The sequence below is a fragment of the Chelonoidis abingdonii genome, chromosome 6 (assembly GCF_003597395.2).
Source record: "Chelonoidis abingdonii isolate Lonesome George chromosome 6, CheloAbing_2.0, whole genome shotgun sequence".
Taxonomy (NCBI): domain Eukaryota; kingdom Metazoa; phylum Chordata; order Testudines; family Testudinidae; genus Chelonoidis; species Chelonoidis abingdonii.
Window position 1 is genome coordinate 7198804 of NC_133774.1, and position 18483 is coordinate 7217286.

At 44.6% G+C, this 18483-nt stretch overlaps 1 protein-coding gene and 1 non-coding gene across 12 annotated transcripts in view; both read right to left on the reverse strand.

The window, feature by feature from the left end:
* The window catches only part of CELF4 (CUGBP Elav-like family member 4), an 866187-nt gene that overhangs the window by 450183 nt on the left and 397521 nt on the right, over positions 1-18483 (reverse strand). The window lies entirely within an intron of this gene.
* On the reverse strand, positions 826-989 carry LOC116824515 (U1 spliceosomal RNA). The gene has a single exon (XR_004373640.1). It is a non-coding gene; the product is annotated as a U1 spliceosomal RNA (small nuclear RNA).

Here is an 18483-nt window from a genome sequence, read left to right on the forward strand (position 1 = left end):
ATACCGAGCATCCTCCAATCCCTTTGAAACCAGGCCAGGTTCAGGTTCTCAAATAGGGGGCTGAGTGGCTAGAGAGTTTGGCATGAACATTTGGGCCCCAGCCCATTTGCGCTGCTGCACACCAGCAGAGAAAAGCTCCTTCCTGGCCCCGGGGAGATCAAACACACTCCCAGACACGACCCACCATTGTGAGATGTTGTCTCCTAATGCAAGAAGCTGCATGCTTTCTTGAAGGCCTGATCCTGAGAACTGCTGGAGACCTGAATCTCTTGTCACCCCAATAGGGCTTACGGGTACTCAGCAGAACCTATTCATAGAGGTTTGGCCCAGTGGACAGGGCCTTGGGCTGGGACTCCAAAGATATGGGCTCTGTTCCAGTATCTGCCAGTGTATTGCTAATGTGAACTTAAGGAAGCTACTTTGTCTCTCTTTTCCTTTCCCCCCTGTGGTCTGTCTTGACTCTTTAGGCTGTAAACTCTTCAGGGCAAGGATTGCTCTCACTAAGTGTATGCCCAGGGCATACTCCAATATAAATAATCATGAAATAACAGTAACTATGAAGCATTGAAGGGGCAGCTCTACAAGGCTCTGGGGATGATAGTCCAGCCTAGATATGGGAAGACCTAGATTCAAGTCCCTGCCTCACTCCATGTGTCTTACGTCACCTTGAGCCACATCATGTAGCCATTCTGTGCCTCAGTTCTCCATCTGTACAATGGGGATAGGCCCCCTTACGAGGATAAATACATTAGAAATTGGGTGATACTATGGTAATGGATTAAATGACTTAGAAAGCTGTGAGGATCTAGCTGTATTTTTTTTTTTAAGGGGAGAGCGCAAACACAATCCCCCACTTCCACAAATTATGAAGTCGAGTTTCCCGCATTTGGGGAAATCGCAGGGGTCAGCACACCCACAGTGCAATGGATGAACCTCACTCTGGGAAAACTACCTTCGTGATCATGGTATCTCCCCTGCCAGGTAGAACAAACAGCCACTGGAAATAGAGAGAGAATGCAAGAAACTCCAGAAAAATGTAGCTGTTCGCCTCACATCCTACATTGCCGCCACGTATTTAAATTGTTATTAAATGAACTTTAAGTAAGGCATTCTCCATTTGTCATCTTCCCCCTGGGGAATTCAGCTACCAACATTGATTTTTTTTTTTAATCTGAAAACTTGGCTATTAACTTTTCAAAACTTATTAATCTGTTTTCACTCCATTCCTAGCAACACTCCCCACCCTTCTTCTTGGCTTGTTAAAACTCAGAGTTGATTAAATATGACACGACAGTAAAATATTACATAAGCTCACGAGCAAATTTTTATTTCATTATCAGCACAAAGTGAATCATCTTGAAAATGACACTGACTTAGGCTCTATTTTCTCTTACTTTTTTGTTCTCTTTTTTAATTTAATCACCCCCCCCTTTTTTTTCTTTTTTGCTTTTGCTCCTATGATTTTTCTCCCCCAAATCCACAGCGGAACGAACCAACTTTGTTCTTGAGCTATTAATTAACACCACGCTCTAGCCTCCAACATACTTAAATGATGAATAAGGTTAAATTCCAGACAGCGTTCTGTACATGGCCATCAATTAACAATTTTCGAGGTACCACTTCATTAATAAACATCGATCAGCAGGGCCTTTGCATGGAATGCACCAGGGCTGTGAGTTTTACAAGACACTCTTTTGTGTGTGTGTGTGCATGCGGGTGTGGGTGAAAGAAATCAATGAGATATCCTAGGAAACTCATCAGCACATCATATCCTTAAAGGTTAATTAAGAATTTGAGGAAGAACAGAGGGGCTGAAGCAGAGGTGATGGACATCCGTGTCTCTCCAGATCATTAAGTACTAATTAGGTTTGGAAAGTCTATTGAGCTCTCTTGGTCTCATCAAGACATGTGATGGTCCCAGGGTACCTCAGTGTGAAATGCCACTAGCACTATATCTTTCTTTATGAACATGAGACACTTTCATCTCAGGTGTGTGTGTGTGATTCTCGGTATGTGTCTGATTAAGTTATTTTATATACTTCATAAAAACAGCATGGAGGAGAAAGCTTATTTCAGACTCCTGTTTAATGCAGCGTTTTCATTGACAGAGCAAAGAGAAACTCAGGGAAAGCTAAAGCAGGTCCCTGCAAGGCCTGAAATGAGAATGAGCCAGGGAGAAAAGCTGGAGATTTCATGTGGATCCTTTTGTTCTTGCTGGAGGTTTGTTTGCTTTGAGAGATGGCTCCACACTGGCTTCCTTTCCTTCTGAGCTGTGGGTTCAGGCTGGAGGTGGGAGATGACGACGACCTTGGGAGGCAACTGACTGCTGCATGAAACTTATAATCAGAGCAGAGGCCTGCCATAGAGCTTTAAAAAGCTGTCCTCACACTGACTGCCCCAAGTTTATGAGGGGACTGCAGAATGTATGAAAAACCAGGTCCTTTGAGGAATTTAATCAGCTGGGTTCTGCTGAGAGAACCATCTGGAGAGACGAAAAGCATTAGAAGGAGCACCATGCACTTCTTCCAAGAGACTCCTGGCAGAGCCGGGAAAGGGTCTGGGGAAGGAATAGAGCGAGGGCTACTACAAGTCCCAACTGAAGCACTTTGGCGGAGTTGTGACTGGAATAGCAGGGGAGGACATAGGTCAGAATTGGGGAGCACTGGCAAAAAACAGATGGGGTCAGGTCCGAAATGCCTGGATCTGGGACTGTAATAGCAGGGGGTGTTTCATGTTAGGCAGCGGGGTGTATGTCAAGATTGCACTGCTCCTGCTGGCACTGTGCCTGGCTGGTGAAGAATGCTGAGGCTCTTGGAGACACACAGCAGACTGAAGAGAAGAGAAACCCCTGCTATGCTATTATGATTATCACAGTAGGATCAAAATATTTCAACTGGAATCAAAGACCCATTATGCTAGACACTGTGCTGCCACCCCCACCCCTCCCCAGTCCGTGCCTATAGTGCAACATTCTGGAGACATGGGCCCAAAGAGTCTACAATCCAAATAGATAAGGGATGAAGAGAAAAAGAGGGGAAGTGACTTGCCCAAGTCACCTGGCAGGCCAGTGGCAGAGCTGGGAATAGAACTCAGGGTTCCTGACTCTCAGATTAGTGCCCCAATCACTGAAGTCAACAACATGGACTGGAAGTATCACAGGGAGAGGCTTTTGCTCAAGATGTTGCATTTCCCAGTCAGGCTGGGAACACTGGATCCTTAGCTGTGACCCAGGAGCATTCAGTGCAGTTCAGGAGGAGGGGAGCAGTGGTGCCTTTAAGCCATTTTTGCAATCCCCAACTCTGGGGCCAAGCCAGCCTACACCATAAATGGGTGCTCTGATTTACACTGGTTGGCCCCCAGTGGCCCATACGGTTTGGTCTGGCAGACTGGGATAAAGAACTCTTGGCCAGACCCGGATACCATTTCAGCACTGCCGGTCCAAACTGGTCCAATTTTGGAGTGTAAGTCTGCAGGGGAGCAGGGCTGATTTTACCCAGAATAGTTGTCTCAGACCAGAGCCGTAGAGCCATTCCCTCTAACAGGGACAGGAGATGAACAATGGGCAGTAAGCAGCAGCCACACCTGTCAAAATAACAGCGCCGGGGAAGAGGGGCTATGATCGGAGCTGGCAGTTTCAGCGGTTGTGCTGATATAATTAAACGTGTTGTCTACAGGGACAGTATCTCCTGCCCTTTTAAGTCTGCGTTGCACCTTGACTTGATTGCACTTGATGGGACTGATGTTGTTAATGGCTCACTGGCTCAGACTGTTGCCTTCCCACTGGTGCAATATTAGCACTTCCAACATTAAAGGCAAGCCTGGTTTCATTGGAAGAATAAAGGAGGTGAGGGGTGCAGCTTGGAGAAGGAACCACTCAGCTTTGGGCTCATTTAGATGCCTCCAGAATGAAAATTAATAGCATGCCACCACCGCCACCGCCACCAAACCCTCGGCTGGAGATGAAAGGGCAGATAGGAAAGCTGTTGATAATGTTGCATTCTGCACGTCTGCTCTGGACTATGAAGGACCCTCTGCAATGCCTGGAGCACTTCTTCTGTGGGCGACTTGCTCCCTGCAATATGGAGAGGATTGCCACTAATCCTGTTGCATTACTGTTCGCTTGACAGAAGTCGCCTGAAACAACTTGCGTCTGTTCTTGTCCTGATTTGCTGTCGGTGTTTATTAAGAGCACTGTCTTTAAAAATGGCACACAACGTAGCCTGCAGATAATATCTTAAGCTTCGAACATTTAAAAAAGAAAAAAAAATACAAGGTTGTCCCTCATCACTCTCTTTGGCCATGTCACAACTACGGCTTGCTCCCCAATTGGTCCCTGCGAAACAAAAGGGGCACTGGGAGATTGCAAATCAGAGGCCATCTTGTCTTGAGGGCATCACAGATGTATGCCAACAAGAAAGGGTTTCTGTTGGTTTAGCTAACATTGCTCAGAACACTCCTACACAGGGCAGAACAAATCCTCCTGTCTGTGTACGTTTGGTCTACACTAGTGGACTATGTTGGCATAGATGCAGTAGATCAGACAGGCCCCAGTTGCTTGAAAACAAATTTTAAAATATTTGTACTACATGCTGAATAGGAGCCAGCAATTAATAACCTGGATTTATTGAGTATGGTTGTAATGACTTTCTTATTAGTGAAAGGTGCTGGATTGATAGCACTGGAGACTGAAGGCCTCTATTAATCAACAGACGCTGCAAGTATCCCCACAGATCTCAACATTAACCTCCAACGATGGAACAATAGTTTGGCTTTCATGGCTGCTTCGGCTTCACCTTTTTGCTGAGATGCCAAGAAGAGTCACCAGTCGGTGCCATTTGTGGTGGTGGTTTTGTCCTGTGGACACTTGCTAACTAGGAACCAGGTTGAAACCATTGGTTAATTTGACAAAGAGCAATTGGATGGCAGTGGCTTATCAACCTGGCTGGATTCACATCTTTTCAGGCAGAAGGGACCATTATGATCATCTAGTCTGCACAATGCAGGCCAGAGACCTTCCACACTAAATTCCTGCAACATGCCCACTTGTTTTGTTGAATTAGAGTCTGTCCTCTTGGAAGAAAACTGGTGACCCAAAAGTGAAAGGCTCAGAAACCCAGTACCAATTTCCCGGCCATGCAGTCTCCCAGTCTGGCAATATTGAAAGTGTTTCGGCTGGTGCCACTTTGTGAATGCTGCTCCTCCACTTGGGAGGTGCTCCTCATAAACATCAGCAAAGCTACCTCATTATCTATCTTCAAAACCCTTCTCAAAACTTTCCTTTGCCATGATGCCTACCAAAAAACCCCACAACTTGACAATAACTGGGCTGCTGGTGTGCAGAGACCCCCATCTATCACACTGACGAATACTATCTGACTGTCTGCATCCATCTGTTGTCTCATCTTATACTTAGATTTTAAACTCTAAGGGGAAGGAACTGTGTCTTTTTGTTCTTTGTTTGTGCGGTGCCTAGACCACAAGGTCCTGGATGCTATGGTAATACACATAAGAAATAATATCACGAATCACCAGCTGTCTGAACAACAAGAGACAGCTCTCAAGACCACCAGCAGAGAGAATTTGATGTTTCAAACTCCTCACGTGGTTTACAAAAATGTGGTTCTTTCTGAACCTGAATCAAACCAACTCATGGCAAAGGTACCATAGAGCAAGTAAGACTCACAGTGGCTGTTCAGTCAATGTAAAGTTATAGGACAATAAATGAAATGCCATTCAGCTGCCTGGAATATTTCTCTTGCTAAATTAAGAAATTACTTCTGAGATTTGATCTTTAACAGCAGAGATTTTCATCCCCTGTCCATGCATTGCTGATTAACTATTAGATCCACAGAGGCCTATTCCCTGAGCTTTCAAGTGGCAGCTATGGACTGTACTTAAAACGTTAGCATCAGTCAGGCTATATAATAGGATTTTTTCCCCCCTGCTAAGGAACTTTTGGTAACTTATGTGTGTGAACACACAAGCGTGCATGACAGGAGGACTGAGGTTGTAGGCATGTGTGTTTGTATGTGGGGTTTGTACATTTGCGTGGTGTTTAAATGTGATGATGTGTCTGGGGAATATGTACTTGTTTGCCTTCTAGGTGAGGTAGTTTTGGGTTGCATGTGGTATGGCAAATGGTACATGTATGTATGGGTGTGGTGTGCATCCCCAGCATCTGAGACTTTTAATTCTGGATTCGTTCATCAGACCTCTTTCTCCTCAGCCTGCCCAGAGCCGCTGTTAAACTTTTCTAGATGCAAGATGACTGACAGAACGGTGACACGGTGTTGGAGTTCCTTACGGTGATGGCGCCATTTGTGAACGCATCTGGCAAGTCTAAGCAACATCCAAGTGCATAGAGTAAATCTCTCTGGGAAATGGGTGCTTTGTTTTTATTCCATTGATATTGTTTATTAATTTTTCCAAATACAACGAATATACCAAAATATCAGCTTCATCGCAGCACTCAAAGTAAATATAGACGGTTAGAATAAAGGAAGGGGAAGGGAAGCGACGTATCTATCGTCAGGGTCTACGTTAATCATAGATCTCTACAAAGTCAGGCCAAATTGCTTTGAATTTTCCAGGTATTCTCTTGTGGTGGTGGCTGGGATTTTATTTTTGGGGGGAGGGAGAGTCTTGCGTGCACTGGGGAGCAAGGGGAGAGGAAGCTTTGCAGGACTGAAAATGCCACCCAGCCCCTGATATGAGATCACAGAGAGTCCTAAAGAGAAAGAAAGACCCACCTCCTGCAGAATTCAGGTGAAAATGCCAAATCTGAGAGGGAAACAGGTTCTTCACAATCACTGAGCCTCACCCATCACTGTCCTATGAGGACCTGGGGGATACAGTGGAGAGGAATGATGTGGCGTCTCCTCCTTTCTTTTACCTCTTTAACCATCCTTGCAGCTAGCGCAATGTAGGGATCCTTTATAAGTTGAGTATTGCAGCAAGGGGCATTCCTGCTAGCTGAACACAAAGACCTTGGAGATAAGCCCCACCCTTATACAACTAGCACAGGCTCCGTTGTACATTTCTGAGCACTGCTCCTCCCTTCTTGGGAAGCCCCATCATGAGGGCCCAACCCAGCAAGTTGCTGAACGTTCTGAGATCCCACTGAGACAAGGGGAGCCTCTCCTTTTGGGTCCCCCCTTGCCTAACATGAGGACAGGGGCAAAATCATCTCACAAATATTTTCTGCTCTGCTAGTTCTAAGCTGGAAGCATTGGTGGAAACAATGCAATCCAGGTGGAGTTATTCACGGATGGAGTGAGAAGAGGAGACTTATCCAATTCCATCTGGTCCACCCTGCCTGCACTGGATTGTTCTTTACAGTATAGTCCCGAGGCTGATCACTCGGCTGCATCATGTACTGCTGAAAAGTCATCCGGCATGAATGCAGACTGAGTCTTTCGGCACAGCCATTCAGATGAATTCAGATTCAGGCAGAACAACATGAAAATAACCCCACTTGCTTCTGAACTACCTGCCCTGTACTACAGCAGCTACGTAATCACTCTTTCCCAAGATATCTCTCTTCTTTTTTGTCCAAAGGCAACTGAAAACACACACCTCAAATCCAGTCCATGAACACTGGTAGGGAGGGGGGAGAGAAAGTGAGAGACATCTTTGTGTATCTACTTTATAATTGCTTGGGGAGCTCTCTTCTTCTTAGGTCCCTATAGATTTGATGCAGAAATTACTGGGTGCGGTTCTATGGCCCATTTTATGCTGGAGGTCAGACGAGATGATCATAATGGTCCCTACTGGCTTTAAAATCTATGACTTAATGAATGTATTAGAGCACATTGATCCACCTGGGCTTAGAGCTCAAATCCTAAGGTGTTGGTTGAAAATTGCATATGAATCCAGATAGCAAGACAGTCCTGTCTTATAAGGGAAAGCAAGAATGTATATGGGTATCTTGCCTTACCCCAGTCATGGAAGAGCAAAAGGCAATTGACACAATCAAGCAGTTCTCAATATGTGGCTTTTCAACCTAACCCTATATGTGGCTATAAGAAAACGGAGGTGATTTTTATTAAGAGGTTTGAGTTTAGTGACCTGATTCTGTGTGAATTATCTTCTCACTCATTATTCCCCTCTGTTGCCCAAAACTCCAACGGGACCCAACTAATTTTTTTTTTTTAATTATTTTGAAGTTTAGATGGAACTGGTTGAAAAATGCCCTTTTCCCCTGGAAATTTGAAAAGACCCCTTCCCCAAATCATCCTATGATGGTTTTGTTTGTTTTTTATGAAAAGACAAAACTCAAAACTGGTTTTCAGTTTTCAGATTTTGATTTTTTCATTGGACAATCAGACAATTTCAAAGGAAACAAAAAATTTCCAGTGAAAATATTTTCAGCTTGAAAAGACATTTTTAATAAAAAAAAGTCTCTGTGATAATTTTTTGGCCATTTCTAGGTTTGAATGAACTAATTCCCCTCCCTACCCTTCATTGAATCACAAGCTCTGTCTTTAAAGTACCTCATGCTGTGGTGTGATACAAATAATAACTAAATATTATTCTTCATTTCCCCTAAGAGAGATTGCACCATGTGGAAGGGTATTTGCCAGCATCTCCTCCTTCATCAGCTATAGGAAGAACTGTGGTGACATTTCCATCCATACCAGTAGAAGTGCATGATACACATCTGTGTGCATCAAGGATCATGCATGAAAAATGTAAGAGAAACTTCAGAAGTCATGCTTCTTGCATGAAAGCTCAAATGATCAATCTTTGTATGGAGTCTTGCATCATGCATGCATGGGCTTCGCACTTTTGCTAGTGCAAGCAGCCCGATTTTGCAGGACCAGAGATCCTGTTACACTGGAAGAACATCTCAGCTTACAGGGACCAGAACCCAAACCTCCCAGCCTTCTGATGTTTGCCCATCACTAAATTAGAATGATGGGGGAATTCAAATCTTAACTGGTATAACTCCACTGACTTCAGTGAGATACTCCAGATTTAAAACTGAGTCAATTAGAAGAAAACCACTTCCATTGTTTCTTTCACCTTTCCACTGGGAATACTGCTCCATGAAGGAACTTGTTCTTCTCACTGCAACCAATTTTGGCTTTCCTATCTTCTCTCCTCCTTCCCTCTCTTACTGTTCCACTATCGTTCAGCAGTGGGCAGGATAACATTCCCAAATTGTCCTGTAGACTTAGACTTCAAGACATGCATGATGTCACCGTGCAGGGACCTGAGGGTAGACAGGCCACAGCAACCAAAATGTGCCCCCATCCACCTCCCAAATTGGGGCCTAATCTCACTGCAGGGCCCCCCACACATATGTTGCCACAATTTTTTGGCAGAAAGTCACCTACGCTATCCACGAACGCTGTTGGAACAGCCCAATTTTACAAGCATAAAGTATTATGATTGCATTGATTTCTGTCATAAATCATACTTCCCATCCTCTATCTCTTTCCCCGCACTGACTGAATTAAGCCTTGGTGTCTTCTTTAGCTGCTGCTCCAGCTGAGGCTTGAGATGATATTAGGGTAATGATGATAAATTTTACCCTCAAGCCAACCCATTTCCACATTACTGATAATGTTTTTTTCCAAATAAGTCCTATTATTGGACTCTGGGACCGGCCACATCTGCAGGCTCGGAGCACCGGCTCTTTGCTGTAATGGGTTTATAGATTTGAAAATTTGCTCTAAACAAATACAGGAGAAGAGAGAAGAATGAATGAATGAAAGAAAAGAAAATGAACAAATAAACTAAAGGGGAGAGGACAGAAAGCAGAACAAAAGAAAAAAGACAAGAAGAAAGGATGGACTAAGGGAAGAGAGAGGAAACAGAAAGCAAAAGAAGAGACCAAAATCTGAGAAAGGCAGCGAGTGAAAGAATAAAGAGAGAGAGAGAAGTAACAGAGCACAGCAGAGTATTTGTTTGCTGGATCCAGCCAGCAGTGTATGTCTCTAAGGAGGCTTGGAGCTATCTGAGGACAAGCACATGTACCATACACGCATGAACGCATGCAGCTCTACAGTTGCATGTATCTGAGTCATGGATTCCCCTCTTCTCAGCAGCACAACCCCCAGCATAAAAACAACCAGGTGTCCGGTGGCACCTTAAAGACTAATATTTAGGTTGGGCATAAGCTTTCGTGGGTAAAATCCCTCACTTCTTCAGATGTGTGGAGAGAAAGTTACAGATACAGGCATTATATAATGACACATGAAGAGAGTACACACATCAGGTACTCACAAGTGAGTTACTCCCTTCTCTTCATGTGTCATTATATAATGCCTGCAGCTGTAACTTTCACTCCATGCTTCTGAAGAAAGCTTATGCCCAAATAAATCTGTTAGTCTTTAAGGTGCCACCAGACTCCTGATTGTTTTTGTGGATACAGACTAACACAACTACTCCCTGATACTTAACCCACTAGCATGTCATCTTGGGCGACGGAGTGAGAGCATTCCTGTGCCATACTCAGTGGATTCTGGACCTGGGATGGGGTGGGAAGGAGGAGGATAGACCACAGGACAGCCACCTCAGGGGACTGAATAGATATATTCTCCTCCTTTCTCCATATTCGGCCTGTTTAACTCATTCTCCTCATGCCACTGTGGCAGGCGAGATGACGGCAGATGGTGAGATTGGACAGATGCACTTCTCTCTCTCGCATTGATTGCCCACTTTTGAACACAGCTCAATCAATCCCACCTCTCCTCTGCTGTCTGTAACCAGCTCGCTGTCTCCTTAGACCGCTTCTGACAATTACCAACCCTTCCTGCTTCTCCTCTTCATCTCAACTGCCTTCTCCTATCCCAACGCCTGCTGCTTGTAACCCTGTCTTCCCCCAGCGGTAGCTGCTGTGTTCCCTTTGCTGGATCCAGTGAAAAACCCCCTGGCTTGTTTGCAAACCCTCCCTGGACCATCATCTGCATCTTGTCCCTACCTTCTCCATTTTCCTACCCAGTCCCTCAGCATCACCTTCCTCTCCATCCTCCCACATCCTCTTGCGGGAGGGATAGCTCAGTGGTTTGAGCATTGGCCTGCTACACCCAGGGTTGTGAGTTCAATCCCTGAAGGGGCCACTTAGGGATCTGAAGCAAAAATCAGTACTTAGTCCTGCTAGTGAAGGCAGGGGGCTGGACTCAATGACCTTGCAAAGTCCCTTCCAGTTCTAGGAGATTGGTATATCTCCAATTTTTTTTCCTTCTTTGTAGCCAGTGCCAGCTCTGTGGCCTCAGACTTCGACCCCTCCAGCTTATCAGCTCCCCCGATCAGTGTTTCCATCGCATTAGGTTACTCCCCCTTGGGCAGAGTGGATGTAAGCGCCTACAAAGCCTGCCTTTTAGACCTGCTTTGCACGGGGGCAAATGACCACAGAAAGGCAAAGCAAAGGGAGAAGGAGGTCTCCAGCTCATTTCAGCCCCCCTTGGGAAACCTCCCTTTCCCCCCTTCCCCTACTCTTATTCTTTTGGATTCCACACTAGCATCAATTTTATCTGTGGGCTGTACTTTGGGATACAGGGTTTCATAGAGGATTTTATGTGAAGCAGAGCTGTGTCATTAAGTGACTTTGGAGGGCATCCTATTGTAGTATACAATGGACTAGATGGGGATAGACACAGTACAAAAAATTAAGAAATACTGTAACATAAGAAATCTGTGGCCATGCAGGACTTTGTGGCTGCTGCTCTTTCATACACATGAAACATCCCAGGGGCAGCAGGGAAACAGCTCAGACACCTCTACTTTAGAAGCACAAGCCCCTAACTTTTTAGGAGAAGGATCTCCACAGTCAATAGAGGGGCTACAACACAATGTAGCCATTCTGAAACCATCCAGTCGGAGGCATCAAGTGCCCATAGGCACACCCACCCACCAATTCATTGCACTCAATCTCAGTTCAGGGGGGTTGGATTCGGCCCATGGTAAAACAAAGGCTTGGGTTGTCAACCAGGATCTGAACTGGATGGCAATGCTGGGTTTTGAATCCCTCGGGGGCATGCATGCATTCTGAGTCTGTTTAAGTGCATGGCTGTGTGGCTAGCTAATGACAGCGGGGCAGTAAAGAGCAGAGCTCTGCCCATCCCAGCATTTCCTTACTGGCACGAAGAGGTCTAGGTCTCTGACTGGTCCTGTCTAGTCGAGCCATCCCTTACCTGCATCATTTTATGTCCTACCTCTCTGCCCTTGTCCCTAGCTTCAAGGTTCTTTTTCTTCTTTTTAAGAGTGTTTTGGGTTCTTCTGCATTTCATTCAAGGGACTGAACAGGCTCCCAATAAATGCTACACCAAGATCGACACGAGACACGCACTAAAAACTTTCTTCTGTTGCCGCTGCTGCTAACATGCCCTATTGCTTCGCAGCCTGTGTTTGGTTTCCCCGCTGTATAATCTGCCAGTTGCAAACGAGAGCAGGACAGCTATGACTAGCAATCCCTATAAATGATTTTGTCCTTGATGTTTGTTCTCGCTGGAGAGATGCCAAATTCCCTGCAGTGAATTTAGGTACAGGTGGTAAATAGGCTTCTTGGCCACTGTGCAGGTAATTCACAGGTAATTTGCTTCTCATGCCAGGTTTCTACCTATGGAGAAAACAAAACTGCTCTAAAAAAATGGTCAGTGGCTGGGTATGTTTGATTACGATGCAAAGTGGATAAATGAGCTATGTTCCTCATTCGAGACATATTTGATGCCTCCAAAATATTTCATTGCTTTCTGTTGAACAACAACAAAAAGGTGTGTTTCTTTAAGTGTGGACCTGGGCTACATTGCATCCATGTGCATCAGGGTAGGGGTGACACCTGAAACCTCACTAGGTGCTTCCCAGTGCAATCAGTTGCATTTCTTTCGTTCAACAGCGTTTGCTGATATGTGGAACAAAGACATGGTCCAGAGCCAGCTGAGGTCAATGGACTTCAACTGGCTTTGGGTCGGTCCTATGCTACTGGCTGATCACATCTGGGCCCATTCCTGCAGGCCTTATTAAAGGAAAAAGTCCATTGGGATAGACTCTGCTCACATCTCCAGTGGTTAAACCCAGAGCCACTCCTCTGAAGTTATTAGAGTATCTCTGAGCGTCTGCTGGTGTAATGAAGAGCAGAATGTACCCCAGTGATTTGAAATGGAGTCCTGCCTGAGTAAGGACTGCATGACTGGGCCCTGTTTGCATATTTATACTTCCTAGTTGCATCATTTTTATTTAATGATTTAATGGATTATTATTAATTAGAGTTATAGACTTAGGTTAGCTGGGGTTCAGTGCTGAGGATGAATGAGGACTGAGGATTCTCACAAGGTTTTGGCCCTGAACAGTGTCTTTCAAGAGTCCCACCAGCTCAGATAGAAGACATCTCAGCATGTCAGCTGTGCTCATGAGACTCAGCTGACAACTCATGAGAAAAGCTTTTCTTGAGAGATCTCAGTCACTTCCAAACGGGAAATGGGTAGAGGGGGTGCTTCTAGTTTTGGAGCTGACCCTCTGCAGAAAGGAGAGGGGCAGGTGTGGATCCAGGGGATCTGAGTCTGAACCTATGTGAAATACGAACACCACAATCCATTATTTGCACGGCTGTACCTCCAACAAAAGGCTAGGAGATTCTGAGCCTGGTTCACCTCTCACTGCCACCCGGGTTACATAGGTGGCATCACGCTAGCTTCAACTGAGCTGCTCCTGATTTATAGCAGTGCGAGTGAAACCAGAATCAGGTTGCTACCTCTTCAGTTCCTGAGGCCATGTCTACACAGCCAGGGTGTGAATCTAGAGCGTACCAGCTTGGTGTGCTCTAACATTCCATGTGGACACTGCTCCAGCTCAGCTTAGCATAGTGCATTTTCAAGAAGTAGTAGTATGCGAAGCGGCACTTTCACTGCGCTGGAGCAGTGTCCACATGGGATGTTTCTGCACTGGAAGCTGGTGTGCTGTAGATTCACACTGTGGCGTGCCATGCAATCACTCGCTCATAGACATGCCCGTAAAAAACAATTGCTCTGCTTTTTCATCTGACATGAGAGCTAATCCACTGCCAGAAAGCAGATAATATTCCAGGGCCCGATCTTTCATAAAATGCAACCACAAACTCATGTGTTTGGGGCTGGATTCCTGATGACCCCACAATTTCTTTTGGAGGGTCTGATGAGGTTGATACTAGAACTGGTCAGGAATTTTTCCAACAAAACTTTTTCTTCATCAGAAGATGCCAAGCCATCAAAACTGAAACATCATGGGAAAAGGCTGATTTTGACACGTTTTTGGACTCAAAAAAGTGTAGGAAAAGAAAAAAGGGTTCGAAATTGTCAAAACAGGTAGTTTTTTTTGACATTTTCAAAGTGAAAAAATTACAGTTTACTGGTTCGGAATGACTTTTGAAATTTAAGCTAATTATAAGTAAACAAAAACCAAAATAGAAATATTTCATTCTGAAACAAAACAAAACTTTTCAATAATGAACCCAATTTTTTTTTGGAGCTGAGGGGGAGGATTTTCAATTTGTGAAAATTCTCAAGATTTGGACTTTTCATCCCAATTTGAAATGGGAATTTCTTTTTTCAAATTTTCAAAACTGTTCAGGGGATAGGAAAGCTGTTTCCTGCCCAGCTCTGGTAAACTCTGCTTTGTGGCTAGTGAATGCCAGTAGATGCATATCATTGCCAGCACCTATCCAGAGCTTAGCAATGGCAGCTAAGGAGAAACTCCACCCCTCCTCCGATATCCCCCTCGCTCTGCTCCTTCTCTGATTTCTTTCCTGTTCAGATCGCATGATAATTGCCTCATTTGGAGAGTAATGTGACAAAGAGGGAAAGATTAGATGCATGTGTCTAAAAGCCACAAGATGGCATTATAGAGCAATTAAACTCAGAGCCTGTGCTGTAATTTTTTTTCACCCCCCAAGAATGAAGGAGAGAACCCAAGAAGCTGATTTGTGCTCCCTAGCAAAGGGGACACGTGCTTTGGAGCAGATTTCAGTACATCCACTATCCCTTCTGTTGATGGTCTCACCTGTTAACTGTTATTTAACATTTCCAAGATTTCAGAGCCCATTAGGATACTGAAGAGGGAACTCACTGTTTCATCTTGAGCTTTGTTTTCTTTAAATCCATCTCTCTTCTTTTTCCTTCTTTGTGTGTGTTGCGTATAAGCTTATTGTGTGTGTGTGGGTGTCGTGCAGCTACCGCCTGATGAGTGGCTCAGGTGTGTAATGTATTCACATGCATGGGATAGTTAAGCCCTGCATGTGGTAAGTTGTGTGTGTGTGGTGTGTACAGTTCATGTGTATAATACAGGTGTGTGCAACAAGTACTGTGTGTAAGTGTGTGTGTGTGGAGAAGGGATCTAGTAAACAAACTGTCAGTGGAAAGCTGTGTGTTGTGTACTGTTGTTTAGGAATGTGTTCAATGTATTATTTTGTCTCTCGTGTGGTAACTCACAAATATGTAAGTGTCCCTGTGTTGTGGTTCGCCGTGTGTATCAGGGAAGATGTGTGTACTCTGTGCGTGTCTGTGGTGGGGTGGTATTTGGGCCTGTGGTGGGGTGGGGTGTGTCTGTGTTTCAATCTTTGGTGTGGTAAGCCGTATGCCTGTGTCTGTGATATGGTGGGGGGCATGTATGTGTCAACGTGTGTGTGTGTTTTTTCCAAGTGTCCATGGTGTGTATGCTTGTGCACATGTTGCAGTGATTGTGGGGCAGGCTATGTTTTTTTTAAGCACTCTATTTGCAAAATCATGGGACACTGCGACAGTGAGGAAAAACAACAACAAAATGCATTTGGTTGTTATGGCAACTAATGGCCTAAGGGGGAAAAAAATAAGGAAAAATCAACCCCCTACTTGACTTTCCCTGAAGCTCTGAAGAGCCGGCTGCACTCACCAGCATCACTGGGCCACTACTGAAATGTGACATATGCTGGTGCATTTTGGTAAATAGTATAATCAGGCCTCTTTATTTAACACCTCGCATTGTTACAAACTAGTTCAGGGAATGAATCAAGACTGATTCCTCGGCTTCCTGCAAATGAGACAAAACACAGACCAAGTGCACTTCAGAATCCAATTGCTCTGAAATAAAGGCTGCGGATCACCATCTCTCTCTCAAACATACGCATCTTTTCTCTTTCTAATCGTCTGAGCCGCTCTCTGTGGGTTGCTACTGAACAAAGCCATGAAAAATTACTAATGTGCTATTTATTTTGGGGTGGTCATTGTAAGGTATGTGTGGAAGAAGCCATCTTTATTAATTTATTATTAGTATTAGCTTAGTGTAATGGAATTAGAGATTCATAGGTTTTTGAAATGGAAAAGACCTATTAAGTCACTTCATCCATGCCCCCAAGATTGCTCTCTATCAGATAGTTTCTAGTGCTGTATCATTTTAATATTATTATGTATTTTTTGTATTGTGGTAGCACTTACAGGGCCCAATAAAGGATCAGCACCCCACTGTGCTAGAAGCTGTACATACCTTCAAGTAAAACGCTGCCCTTCTCCAAGAACACTTAAAATCATTGCATATAAAAAACGTGACCATGGTTAGGCCGCTGAGACCACTGACTGTTGTGTCACTGATTCCTTGTACCCACCTGTGTGTCTCAACATTTTGTCATAGGTTCTGGAATTAGGGAGACCGGGGGTGCTGCCACACCCCCTGGCTTAAAGTGGGTTCCATCACAGACAGGATTTACAGTTTGGTTTAATGGCTCTGAGCACCCCCACTATACACATTGTTCCAGCGCCTGCTGTCTCATCTTACATTTTGATTGCAAGCTCCTTGAGGCAGGGTCCATCTTTTTGTTCTGTGTTTCTACCAAACCCATCACAATGGGGCGTAGGTCCGTGGGGCTCCTAGGCACTAGGAAAAACAACAGTACCATCCCTAAATACAGTACCGCACCTACAGTACCATCCCTAAATAATAATAAACAATAGTAGTGTAACGATGAGCGACAGAGCAAATCAGCAAAGGTAGGGTGGCACAGTCACTGTGAAACGATTGCTTGGTAGATGTTAGTGGGTGTTGGGCAAGAAGCTTCTAACACTTCTCTTGAGCGATCCAAAAAGCAAAGAACACAAACCGTACCATTGTGAGGTGTGTGAGTTGACTAGAGAGAGAGAGATGGAAAGAACACTTAGCCAGCTGGTCGGAAGGCAGAGTATTGCAGGCGATTGTTGTGGAATACTGCAGTACTAGAGGAGGACAGATTAGAGAGATGGAAAATCCTGAGATAGTGTGGGGAAGGAAACATACTATATCACTCAGGATGCAGCCAAGCATCCAAAGGATGGTTGAGTGGGTTAATAATGTCACAGCGACATAATCAAATTAGTAATGCTACCTTGGCTATGTGGTCTAGTCTATCAAGGCATTTACCTGGTTACGTTGTTAGAAACAATGCATATTGAAAAAACAAACCCTTCACAGCCTGGCGCTATTATGTAAACTTCGTCACTGCGGGGAGATGGGAATTAATGGGGCAGAAATTAAGCCCTCCTAATTGCCACACTGCTTAACTGCTACATTGTCAGCGCCCTGACGGCCTTTATAGCACGACGCACAGATCAGGGTTTACTTGTTCTGATCTACATCCTAACGGCGGGAGTGAAATCCACGGCTTGCTGCCTGTGACAGCCTGTCTCACATTCAGTAGTACAGGGACTGCTCGACAGTGGAATGCACTTGTGAGGACAGTTCCACTAAGTGATGCTTATTTGAATGAAACATAATCAGCCCCGTGCCTACCCCAAGCGACAAATAAAGCCGTGCCACTAGAAAGGACTATCCCTTCTGGAATCCAGAGATTTAAATGCAGGGAGGGTGGGGGAAGATCCTACCACAGTCCTGGGATGTAAATTCCCTACCGCAGGAGACCAGTTTGTGTCCCCTACCCCCCCACTCTTTCAGAGCACAAAAAAAGGCACAACTCTTTGCAAGATAAGGCAGCAAAGGAATGGTCAGCAAGATTATCTCCTTCCTTAAAGAAGCTGTATAGAGAGGGGTGTAGGAAGATGTAGAAAATATCCTGTTCTTGGACAGTGATAGTGACTGCACTTAAATGATATATTCAGAGCCTAGACACCCAAACGGACATACGAGAGAGAGCGAAAGGGTAGATGGGTAGGAAGGTAGAGAGATTAGATTAGATTAGATTAAAGGATAGACAGATTACTTGTACAAGACCAGAAATCCAGAATAAAACCAGAACCTCTCTTGTAACACTAACAAATATTGTAGGAAAGGAAAGGAAACAGAAAAAAAAAGCAAGCACTTCCTCTGGGGCAGCTGGCATTAGCCACTGTCAGTAGACAGGATACTGGGCTGGATAGACCTTTGGTCTGACTCAATATGGCTGTTCTTATGGCATTGATTCCCTAAGGAGATGGTTGACCATGGATATTCTTATAGTTTCAATTAACTCCTGAAGCTGATATCTGGGATGAAATTCCCATATTGTCCTAGTGATATTAAAAATAATACTTAAAAGAGAATGGAGGGGCAGGGGCAGAGAGAGAC